Below are 12125 nucleotides of genomic sequence, written 5' to 3' on the forward strand. Positions count from 1 at the left end.
ATAATAAAGTATTGATTCTACAAGGAGTATATTGCAAGAAAGATTAATAAAAACAGGAAGAAAAAGAAAAAAAAAAGAGAGAGAAGGAAAAATAAAAGGACATCTGTGCCACAGTGCCTGCTTTTAGGAAACATTGTAGCCACAGGTAAAGAGAATTTTGCCATCTACATTCAAGGTGAATACAAAACACTAGCATATCTACATTACTCTTGTAATGCTGAGCTCTGGCCAGATTCCACCAAGGGCCGCATGGCAGTTTTTTCCTGTGAGGCTCCAGAAATGCAAACGAGATTTGGCCTCCCATAGCGCCATTTTCTAATGAGGGCACTTGCAGTCAGAGGGCTGCTTCTTGAGTAGATTTCTTCTGCTAAAGTAGGTTTTCTGCTGCTTGACTGGATTTTTGTACTCTAGTGGCAGCAAAATCAACTTGAATGGCTACGTGTTCCTGCACACCGCATGCTGCCATTCGCACTGATTTTTCAGTGCTTCTTGAGCTACTGGCTCTAAAGTGCAGCGCAAAATGCATTTTCTTCTGTATTATGGCGGAACTCAGCAAATTTTAGCACAGTTTTTATGTAACTCCGCAGAGTTCTGCAGAGTGAAACCCCAAAAGTTTCACCTATTCCTATTGATGACGACATGAGAAGGAGATAACCCCGCCCCCCCCACCCCCACCAGACAGGTTTCTGTATTGCTGCATTCCTGTGAGCTGGGTGCGACACACTACTGGAGGGAAAGCAAGGCTCCCCCTGTGCACTTCAAAGAGTGTTCTTTGATTCAGGGATAGATCGCAATGAAGGGGCTAGGACACATCCCAGGAAGGGAGTTGGGGCTGACAAAGGAATCCTAACGACCCTGGCTGGGAGCCCGGGATTAACCTTTTTATGCACATAGCACTGTGGCTGACATCCAGGTGTGAACTCAGATCATCCCCATGAATTGTGATGTTGGTCAATAATCCTCAAAGTCATGTCTGCTGTGACAACTATCCCTTCAGAGGAAAGGAGAAAAGAAAACTTGTCCACTTCAAAAGGAGCAAAACCCCAATATAAAACTTCAAAGTCTCCGACCCAAAATCACATTTGCTGTCTGGAAAAGGACCACAAAAAGGGGAGACTTAACCAGAAACGTCATCAGCTAAGCAGCCAGATGGGCTGTATGAGGAGGTGAAGCTCTGCAAGACTTCTGCCTGTGACCAGGACTTGGGGTAAAGTCCTGCTAGTCTCCCTGCTGGGTTAGGGGACATCACCCAGGACACCAAGATCACGAAGAAGGGTGTGACAGGGATTTGCCTGACAACTACAAGAAATTTGATCATAAGGAGGATTGTGTTATTGCTTCTGAATGTCATATACCTTTGCATGTGAAGAGTTAGAAATAAAATACTACTTTTTTATATAAAAGCAAGTATTGAACTGGGCATTGGTTTATTGTAAGTACTGTTTGCACTTTGAGTTGTGAGTCGTGTTCATTGATCTGTATCTACATCTGCCCAGAGAATCATCATCGAGGGGTGGTAGCTGGGAGAATGGTGCTTTCCTTCACTGAGACGATTTAAATGGGAATACGCTGCTGTCCTTCATTGTCTGTTTGTAACTAAGAATTTGCTACTCTGCTACATTGAGGGGTGGTAACTGGGAGTACTCTGCTTTGCTTTACTGTGTTTTGGAAACAGAATACGCTGCTGTGCTTTATTGAGGGATTGTAACAGAGTTTGAGGGGTGGTAACAGAGTATGCTGCTGTGTTTCATTGAGTGGTGGTAACTGGGGAATACACTGCTGTGTGTCACTGAGGGTTGGTGACTGGAGTACTCTGCTGTGCTTAATTGAGTGGTGGTAAACGTGTGTACGGTATACTGGTCTCTTCATGAGGCGATCTTGCATACCCATGACTTGCTCTGCTTAAATGACCTCAGTGCTTTTGATACTCTGGTCTCTTCGTGAGACGATCTTGCATGCCTCAAACCTGCTCTGTAATTCACTTCTCCATATTTGATACTCTGGTCTCTTCACGAGGCGACCATATGTCTGACTTGCTTCTCACTTTCCTCTTTTCTACAGTGTGCCCAAGAGGATGGCTGGAAGGCAGCCAAGTCCATTTACGAGTTCTCATCCAGACACATTGATAAAAACAAGGTGTCCCCGTAAAAATACAGGTGAGTTAGACTTGTACCTCTTTCACTCTTGGATTTTGCATCTTGTGTCTACCTGAAGTTGCCAGACTAATGCTGATGTTTCCGAGCTCGCTTGTCTCAGCAGCTACCGTATGTTTCGCAGAGTGCTTAGAAGAGACTTGAAGTTGGAGACCTGCACTTATTAAATGCGTATATAAAGATTATATCTGACCATTTTGTTTTCTGCTTCATTCTAGTGGGCTTGTTTGCATCATTGCCAACTTACCCTCCAAACTTCAATCCACTGCTGTTCTTCATTGAGCATGGTAACGCAGTAGACTTTTGTACTTTACTGTGGGGTTGGTATCTGCAAGTACGCTGCTTTGCGTCACAGGGTGGTAACCAGGAGTATGCTGCTATGCTTCACTGAGGGTTGGTGATTGGGGGCATGAGGAGTGCTAACATATTAAACTGTTGTGCCTTATTGAGTAGTAATAATGAACTTGTTTGTTTTGCTTCATTGAGGGGTGGTAACTGGGAATATGCTGCTGTGTTTTACTGAAGGGTGGCAACTGGAGTACGCTGCAGTGCTTCATTGAGTGCTGGTAACTTTGTGTATGATACACTGGTCTCTTCATTTTTTTTTTTTTTATAAAACCGTTTTTATTGCAGAACAGTATTATCAGCAGCGTACATTCTCACTTTTCCTGCATCGCTTTTACCAGCGCCATATGTCTCGTGGTCATTTAGACAGCCGTACACAGCTCATGAGCCCACATCCCGGAGGCCGGGCAGTGACGTTCAGGGTACCATTATACTGAACTATATTTTGAACTGTACTTGTGCCGCTAACATGGTAGGGTGTCTACGTTCCGCTTTAGAGTTTTCCTCCCCCCCCCGTCCCCCGCCCCAACACTGCACCTCCCCCATCCCTATCCCCTACCCCCCTCCCTCCCTCCCCGCCGCCCGTGCCCACGCCCGCGACTGCGACTGTTCCCGGTCTTAGTGTTTAGTCTGGGGTACATTTCAGAAGTACATAACCATTCACTGTGTTTGTGTGGGTGGAATGCTCCGGAGGACTCCCTCGGGCTTGGATGGCGTCTCGTCCTCCTCCATCACGCTATTGCGCAGGGCCTGCACCAACCCCTCCCATGCCGTGGCCGCCGCTAGCGCCCTGTCATCAGCCCTGCGAGTCGCTAGTTGGTATCTAAGCGTGCTTTCACTCGCCGCCCATTTCTGTAGCTCCTTGGCCCACCTCTCGTGTGTGGGGCCCGCTTTTGACTTCCAGAGTCTCGTCACCTCCCTTTTGGCTAAACACTGGTCTCTTCATGAGGCGATCTTGCATACCACATACTTGCTCTCAGTGTTTTGGTACACTAGTCTCCTCATGAGGTGATCTTGAGTGCCTCTGACTTGCTCTATGTAACTGACTTCTCATTGCTTTTTTACACTGGTCTCTTCATGAGATGATCTTGCATACATCTGACTTTTTCTGTGTAATTCACTTCTTACTTTCCTCTCTTCTACAGTATGCCCAAGTCGATGACTGGAGGGCAGCGAAGTCCATTTACGAGTTCTCATCCAGACACATTGATAAAAACAAGGTGTCCCTGGAAAAATGCAGGTGAATTGGACTTGTACCTCTTCCACTCTTGGGATTTGCATCTTGTGTCTACCTGAAGTTGCCAGACTAATGCTGATGGTTCTGAGCTCGCTTGTCTCAGCAGCCACCATATGTTTCGTAGAGTGCTTAGAAGACACTTGAAGTTGGAGCCATGCACTCAATAAATGGATAAAGAAAGGTTTTCTCTGACCATTTACTTTTCCGCTTCGTTCTAGTGGGCTTGTTTCCATTATTGTCAACTTACAATCCAAATGAGGAAAGACCCTGTAAACTACACTGAGCTTGTTTAACTTTACGCAACTTATGCTGGGAAGGGTTTACGGATCCCAGCTTTCCCTCCCAACCAGTTTGTTAAACAGGCCTGTAATGGGCAGGGTTGAGGGGTGGTCTTTGAGGAGCCTATGGGAGTTCAGCTCATACTTGAGGCTTTAATTAACGTAAGCAGGGCATTACACAGCGATGAGGGTGCCAGAGGAAAGTAGTGCTGCACCTAACACATAGCAGCTTTTTTTGCACATTGACTGATGCTTTTCTCCCTCAGGAACCTGGAGATCAGGTGCAGATTCAAGTCTTTGCCGGATGCAGTTCGACACATATTTAGCAAACTGTATGTCAAAGGCGACTGAGCCCACCCTCTTAAGAAGTGGATGAAGAAGTAGGCCAAAGAGCCGACTATGTCCATCTGCTGATACTCAGCATGACTTGTTTGATGCATTCCTTACAGCAGAGGTCTTCCAGGGGTCCTGAATGCCCCTAGTCAAGAGGAGGATCTACTATGCTCCCAGGTTGCTGTGTTTCTAATGAAAAAAACGGTGTCAGTGTGCCACTCTAACATGCCATCCGTAACCTCTTTCTTCATTTGTGTTGTGTAGGTGTTAGGGTGAGAGTCAAATTACCCTCGCGCTCTCTGCTCTGTCATTGACATCTCTTCATGAATCGACCTTGCATACCTCTGACTTGCTCTGCGTGATTGGTGTATCGGTTCATTGAAGCACTGGCCTCTTCAGGGTATGCCCATGCGCATACCTCTGATTTACTCTGAATCATTGACTTCTTGGTGCTTTGACGCACAGGCCTCTGTAAGGGCCAACCCTGCATACCTCTGACTTGCTCTACGTAATTTAGGTCTTCATGGGGAGGCCTTCCATAACTCTGACGTGCTCTGCGTTATTGACTTCTAAGTGCTTTGATGCACTGGTCTCTGCATGAGGCGTTCTTGCATATTTCTTACTTGCTTTGTGTAATTGACTTCTCCGTATATGATACACTTGTCTCTTCATACTTCTTACTTGCTCTGCTTAATTGACTTAACGGTGCTTGACGCACTGGACTCTTCATGGGGCAGTCTTGCACATCTCTGACTTGCTCAGCGTATTTGAAGCATACTCTGTATAATGTACTTCTTGGTGCTTTGATGCACTGGCCTGTTCATGGACTGCGGTAGCGTACCCCTGACCTGCTCTGCGTGATTGACCTTGCATACCTCGGACTTGCTGTGCGTGACCGACGTCTTGGTGCTTTGATGCACGGGTCTCTTCATGGGGTGTGCTAGCGTACCTCTGACCTACTGTTAGTGATTGACTCATCGGTGCTGTGATGCACGGGCCTCTTCATGGGGCAACCTTGCATACTTCTGACTTGCTCTTATATTGGACTTGTCAGTGCTTTGATGCACTGGCCTGTTCATGAGGCAGTCTTGCTTACCTCTGACGTACTGTCTGTAATTGCCTTCTCAGTGCTCTGACGCACTTTCCTCTTCATGAGGTGACCTTGCATACCTCTGACTTGCTCTGTGTGATTCACATCTCTGTGCTTTGACGCACAGGCCTCTTGATAGGGTGAGCTTGCCTACCTCTGACCTGTTCTGCGTGATTGACGTCTTTGTGCTTTAATGCACAGGCCGCTTCATGGGCGACCTTGCATACCTCGGACTTGCTCTGTGTGATTGACGCCTTGGTGCTTTGATGCACTGGCCTCTTCATGGGGTGACCTTGCATACCTCGACCTTGCTTGGCATGATTGAATGTTCGGTGCTTTGACACACGGGCCTCTTTATGTGGTGAGCTTGCATACCTCTGACTTGCTCTGCTTGTTTAGGTCTCGCCTAGCGAAAGCAGCGCATGCGCTGCCCTCGCTATTGCGACTACCTTTTGGAATTGATTCTCCGAAAGCCTTACATGCATGCGCAGGGATGGACAAAGATGGCTGCTCTTGCCATTTGTCCAAACCTAACAGCATGCGCATGCATGTAAGGACAGTGGACAGCCCACCGCCATCTTGTTGAATACGCGTGCTTTCACTTTAAACACGGCGTGCTTTCACTTTAAACACAGTTTAAAGTGAAAGCAAAGCACCATGTGCGCACGCGTGCACTGTGCGCCAGCCCGGGCGACCTCCCTTGTTCTGAACTGCCGCGTTAAACAATTACCTGGCCTATTGGTGCTTCATAATAGAACCCCTTGGGTCAGCACTGAAGACAGTGGAAACTGTGGAACTGGATGTGGCGTTCTGTGAAGGGTTGGTCTTGTGACTCACTAGCCAACCCCTGTGGACGCGGTATGCTGCTGCACGTGCAATGCGCCTCTCTTGTGAACGTCAGTCTTGTGCCAGGTCACAGCTCTAGTAGCAGGCATACAGAATGTGCGCACAGCGGATACCACATCCTCTGGCCTGCTCCTTAGAGGGTAGATGCATGTGTGCAGAACGATTTGCACAAAGCATCCCATTTTGCGTATGCGCAGAATATACTGTGAATTTGCGCAAACTAACATTGCACTTTTTTCCAGCCCTGAACTAGAGCGTCTGAATCATTCTTAAGTGGAAAACTCCGCTTTCCATATCCCTTGTGTTGCTGCTCTAATACTGCAAGGAACCGAGCCGCTGCCACACTGCTGGCCTTCACAGTAATCACCCGTCTGTCTCATTTTCCGGGTCTTAAGAGACTTGTTGGACGGCGTAAATACCCTTCGCTCTACGTGACCCATCTGTTGTGTGCGACATGTCACAGGCAGAGCTACAGCAAGGTGCCTTCGCTTGTGACCGTAGCACAAAATAACAAAAAATGAGAGCCAGTGTTTTGTGCGAATGGAATTTTATTGTGAAACAAGCTATGCAGATATTTATAAAAGAGCACAACACGTGTCCACATCCGCGTTCTCTTGTTTACTGATACGCACAAGCTACACAGGGGGAAACGGATTACTTGGCATTGCAGAGTGATAATCAAAGCGAGGAAATGTTAGATTACTATCCTGTTAACTCAAAAAACCGAGAGACCAGGGGAGCAGCGAGGTGGGTAAAAATAAGCCCCATGTCAGTAAGAGCAGGCTTTGCAAGATCTTAATTCCGAGAGTAAATGTATAACGCGTGTATTCTGAAGAGGGGCATGGTCTGTGCTGATGAAACACCCCCCTCCTAAAACCATTTTAGCACATAAAAGAAAAGCAGCCCAGACACCAGAATCCACTTCCTTTAAAAGAAAGCACTGACAAAGCAAACAAAGGTTTGGCTTTTTTTATAATGCATGCACACAAAGACGCATACACGTTCTTGCACCCATCACCCTAGATTACACACACACAAACTACAAATGCAGAAAGTAACTCATGTTTAAACATCTATGCGCACACACCCACAGGCAGTCACGCACACAGTTCGTCAAGGACGCAGTCACCGATGCACACAGCCAACAGATATACAGGTACCCAGACACACAGACAAACAGAAAGAGGCTGAAACCCAGATATCCCACTTACAGACCCACACCCATTTCCCCATATAACACTTAGACAGGCAGGGATCCGATGGACAGACAGGGATGGGCTGCCAGAGCAAGATGAATGTTCATTTGGTGCTGGGGAGCTTCAAGGCCACATCTTCATTTAATAGTTACATTCTCTTTTGAGTAAATTAGAACTGAAGCAGAGAAAGTATTGGAGTGCTGATGCCCATTCAGTCCGTGGTCTCGTTTTAGATCAACCACTTCTTTGGGTGTTGGAAACCTACTTGAAGTGTTTCCTGCAAGCTTAGAATTTTTTTAACAACTACCGCATACAATAGGAATGTCTTATTTGCCTTTCTGTATTACTGCCTTGGAAACTATATAGGTTGTTCACATTTCAAAGGGGACTTAAAATGCTCATGCATGCTTGAATGTTTTCTAAACAGCATGGATTGTATTTCAACCTTCCCTTTAAATGTCCTAAATAAAATATGGTCCAGCACCTAAATTCCATTCTTGAAGCATAAAGCTCGCAGTCCTCATTTTACGAGCCAGTAACTCAATCAAGTCCACAAGCTATACCCCGAATTCTTTTTCTTATATCTTCAAAAACATATGGCATATTAATTTTGCAAATAGCAATGTTAAATCGAAACCTAAAAATCACTCCGTTTACAATGAGGAAACCATTGATCGGTACTTAGTAAACCCCTTGCCCTCACCAACTCTACAGGTGTAATGACTAGGACTCACCCCTCTCTTGATTTTTTAGGGGATGTAATTGTTGCAAGCTGGGGAAGAGGCAAGAAGTTCAAGGGGACTTATTATGTTCAGCACACCCTACTGGTAAAGTTCCCTAAAATGCTTTCTAAAGTGCACAATACCAGCCACAATCACAGTCCTACCAATGACAAATGCATCTGAGGGTGTATGCAGCTCACTTGGCCAAAGCAGGCTTCCTGGTCAAATTTCAAGCAGCAAGGGTAATTATGATTGTAAAACACATAGGGAATATGAGTATTTTTTTTTCTGTTTTCAAGCACAAGCTGTTTGTTGCTGGCCTCCTGATATTTCACACTCAAATGGCTTAAAGTGCCAGTATGTAGAGATATACTCTGAGAAAATCATCTATGTCACTGAGTTAATCAACAAGAAATGCTTTCTGGGGTAGATGCAACAATCGTGATACATGATGCAAATAACAGGGCCTATAGCCACACACGTGATATAGGGCCCATGTCAGCTGACACGGACTAAAGCTCATAGCAGCAGACATAGTACAAGAGTAAAGTATCAAATATGGCATGAGGCTTAAAGCCGCAAACATAAGATAGGGTGTATTGCAGAACACAGATCATCGGGCTGGCTACATGCTAGTGTAACAGGTACAGTATTGGGCCTAAAGGTACCGACGTTGCATGGGGCCTATTGTAGCAGATATGGTTTTAGGCCTATATAAGCAGATATAGCATAGATGTTCCAACAGCAGACAGGGCATAGGCTTTTTAGCAGCAGCCTAGGATTAAGGCCTATATTAGCTAACATGCCACGTGCCATATAGCAGCAGGCATAAATCAGGGCCTATTGCAGCAGACATAAAGTGAGGGCAGGTAATGTGGTTACTGGTTGGCCCATGCTAAATTTTTCTTATACAGGAGTAATCTAGCATAAATTCTGCAAATTTGTTTTACGCTTCTTAGGTAAAATTGCTGAAATCATACTATTATGCTGCGTCGCATAATAACATGCCGTTTGTGGCAAAAAATTAGTACACCGGCACAGGAACAACAAGAACGACCGGAAACCAACCAGCTGCTGTTTGACATTTGTGTTTTTGCACTATTTTTTCAGTGTGAAGTGCATCCTCGCATCCGAAAAGGACACAAGGATGTATTTTGCGCTAACTATAGCACCAAATAATGGATTTGCTTTTTGCATAAACGAGTAATTTTGCTTAATTTTTCCAAAATGTCCCTTTGTTACACAATTAATAAGCAAATTTCTCACACCCTTTGTTACTGGTTCTTAACTGGGTTATTTTGTGATAACTCCCATTGGTGTTTTGGGCCTACTGTTTCAAGTGACCTCAAATTGGGTCACCAATTACTTCCCTTTGGCACCTGACCCTCAGGCTAGAGAAACAAAGCAGTCCAGAGCTTACCCTTGGAGTCAGTAAAGCTTCGACATTCGGAACACAGAAAAACATTGTAATGTCACACAATTAGGTTACTTCAGTCAGGGCTTTGCATTCAGTGCTGCTAAGCGCCATAGTTCCTTCCATTTTGGGAGGCTATTGCCAATGTTACTCAATGGATGTTGTTTGAGAAGGCTGGGTTCTTGGTCTCAGGACACAGTGGTCCTCAACAGACAAAAGCAATGCACACAATTGCAGTGTCTCACTCACTGTTGTAGTGAAGATTGCTATCTATATACGTACAATGCTAAGTTAGCACAACCGCGTTAGATGTTAGAAAGCCATCTTGCCGCTTTTGCACACAACACTAGTTACATGTTATTAATTGAGAAATGCTTGCTCGACCTTGCTTCACATGAGAACTGTCTGTTGTTCACAGTGAGTAGCGACCTTGGTCTGAACATTGTGTAAAGAAACAATCTGGGTCGCTAGACGGTGCATGTTGTTGGGTTCAGGTTGATCGGCCCACTATTTAGCCATAACACGCACGCAGCTGCAAATACCTGAAAGTCGGGTGCTTTTAATATTGCAGTGCTGCATGTTTTTTATTCATTCGGAAGAAGAGCATTCCCCGGAGCAGAGTCTAGCTGATCCTGTGATGTGATTCCACTAAGCTGATCCTTACGGTATGGGGTTCCCCATTCAAGCCTAGAGACCTTTTATTAGTAATAATAATAATATTAGTTTACTAGCGAAAGGAAGGTGGTTGTCATCCACTGTCATTTTATTATGAGTACTCCGTTCATTTTCTATGGTATTGTAACTATGCTGATGGTTTTGATCTTAATCATTTGTCTGCTTATGTTAGCCAAAGTACTGCATCTTAGGACACGAGGTTTATAAAATAAACTCTTTAAACTTTACCGTGTCTCTGTTTATTCTGTTGTGGACTGATATGAGAATAATTACGAACAGGTATTTCTGATTCCCCCCATTCCTGAGAATACCCTAAGTCGCTTGTTCTGGGTTGTCTATACATTGGGACCGCCGAGATAAAACTTGGATAACGAATGGGACACTGATGCTGGTCGGATAAGGGGTTCTGGGTTCTGAGGTGAGTTTTTGGTACACCACAATTCACTGAGGTCCTGGTTTCCTGTGCATAGTTCTGTGCATAAGCAGAATCCCTGCAACACTGTGACACAGCATTCGCCAGTCCAGGTTGAGGGCCTCAAATGATGAAAGTATCTGTTTCCTCTGCCAAGATCTGTGCTACTTTTCGAAAAATTAGACTGTGTACAAGGTTTGGAGGTACATGTCATGCAACCTCTTCAGACCTACATCACAAACACGCAATGAAGTGACCACCCAAAATCCTGACACGCAAACGGTCACTCAAAGTGGGTGCATGGGCAGCATTCAGAGACCGATCATTGGGCACAAGTCACACGAGTCCATTAGCTGTAATGGCAACGGTTCGAGGACTAAAGGCGTGCCGCGGGGCCCATTCACTAGAATTCCCATACCAGGCACAAGTAACTTGCTTTTGGATTTTCTCAGCGCCAGTGGTGCCTACAGATCTGGGGCCACGGACTCCCATGACCAAGCCAAAGCAAGAGACGGGAGACCAACGGTTCAAATGCTGATATCTTTGGTGCTGGCTAAAAGATGTTCACACTTAGTGGTTGGTTTCAGAATCAGCACAGCCTTTAATACCTGCATTTCTTATGTCACTAGGCCAGGAGACGAAAACAAGGCAAGTAGGGGCTCACACAGGTTTCTGTACAGCACGGGTGGGGTCAGGGACAAAGCTTCTTGCTTTATTAGTCTATACTGTGCCACACTACAATAGAGCTGAATGGAAAAAGGCGGGGTTAGCAAGTCATGAAACATCTGGTTATCCCTACAAAAATCCTTCCAAACTGACGCACGTATGCACACACCCACACACACACCCACACCTCCCCCCCTCCCACACACACACACTGCCACCCCTGCCACTTAAGCCCGGGTTATAGGGGACAATAGCCCTTTCACATTAAGTCAGAGCTTTGGGTGGCCGCTGGATCTGAGAGCACAGCACCAGGGTCTTGGTCCCTAACATGAAGACCCTCAGTGAGGTTGCATGACTTACGGGCTCAGTAGGAAAAAAGAGGGAAAAAACAGAAAGACTGAACAGGGAAAGGAACATTGGACAGCCTAGCATGGGATGTTCCAAACCAACACTTAACACTCGGTATAGAGCGCAGGCACGAATCTTAGCTTACAGCAGCAGACATGTCGCATGGCCTATAGCAGCATACACTACATAGACCCCAGAGCAGCAGAAACATAGAGCATATAGCAGGATACATGAAACCGAGTTTATAATAGTAGACCAGCCATATAGCCTAATGCAGCAGACATAATATAGTTCATATACTAACAGACATGACGTGAGGCCCATGGCATCAGACATGACATAGGGTCTATTGTTTATATCAGCAGAAAAGCCATATGGCCCAGTGCAGCAGGCACAATATAGTTCATAAA

General features: G+C 45.6%; 1 long non-coding RNA gene across 2 annotated transcripts in view; it reads left to right on the top strand.

The window, feature by feature from the left end:
• Positions 1-3882, top strand: part of LOC146833247 (uncharacterized) — a 124020-nt gene extending 120138 nt beyond the window's left edge. For both annotated transcript variants that reach the window (XR_014960550.1, XR_014960549.1), the window contains exons 2-4: positions 2062-2156; positions 2372-2440; positions 3644-3882. This is a non-coding gene — a long non-coding RNA (uncharacterized LOC146833247). The remainder of the gene's footprint in view (positions 1-2061; positions 2157-2371; positions 2441-3643) is intronic.
• The last annotated feature ends 8243 nt before the right edge of the window (positions 3883-12125 follow it).

Source organism: Triturus cristatus, chromosome 4_2 (genome assembly GCF_964204655.1).
Source record: "Triturus cristatus chromosome 4_2, aTriCri1.1, whole genome shotgun sequence".
In the NCBI taxonomy this organism is placed as follows: Eukaryota; Metazoa; Chordata; class Amphibia; order Caudata; family Salamandridae; genus Triturus; species Triturus cristatus.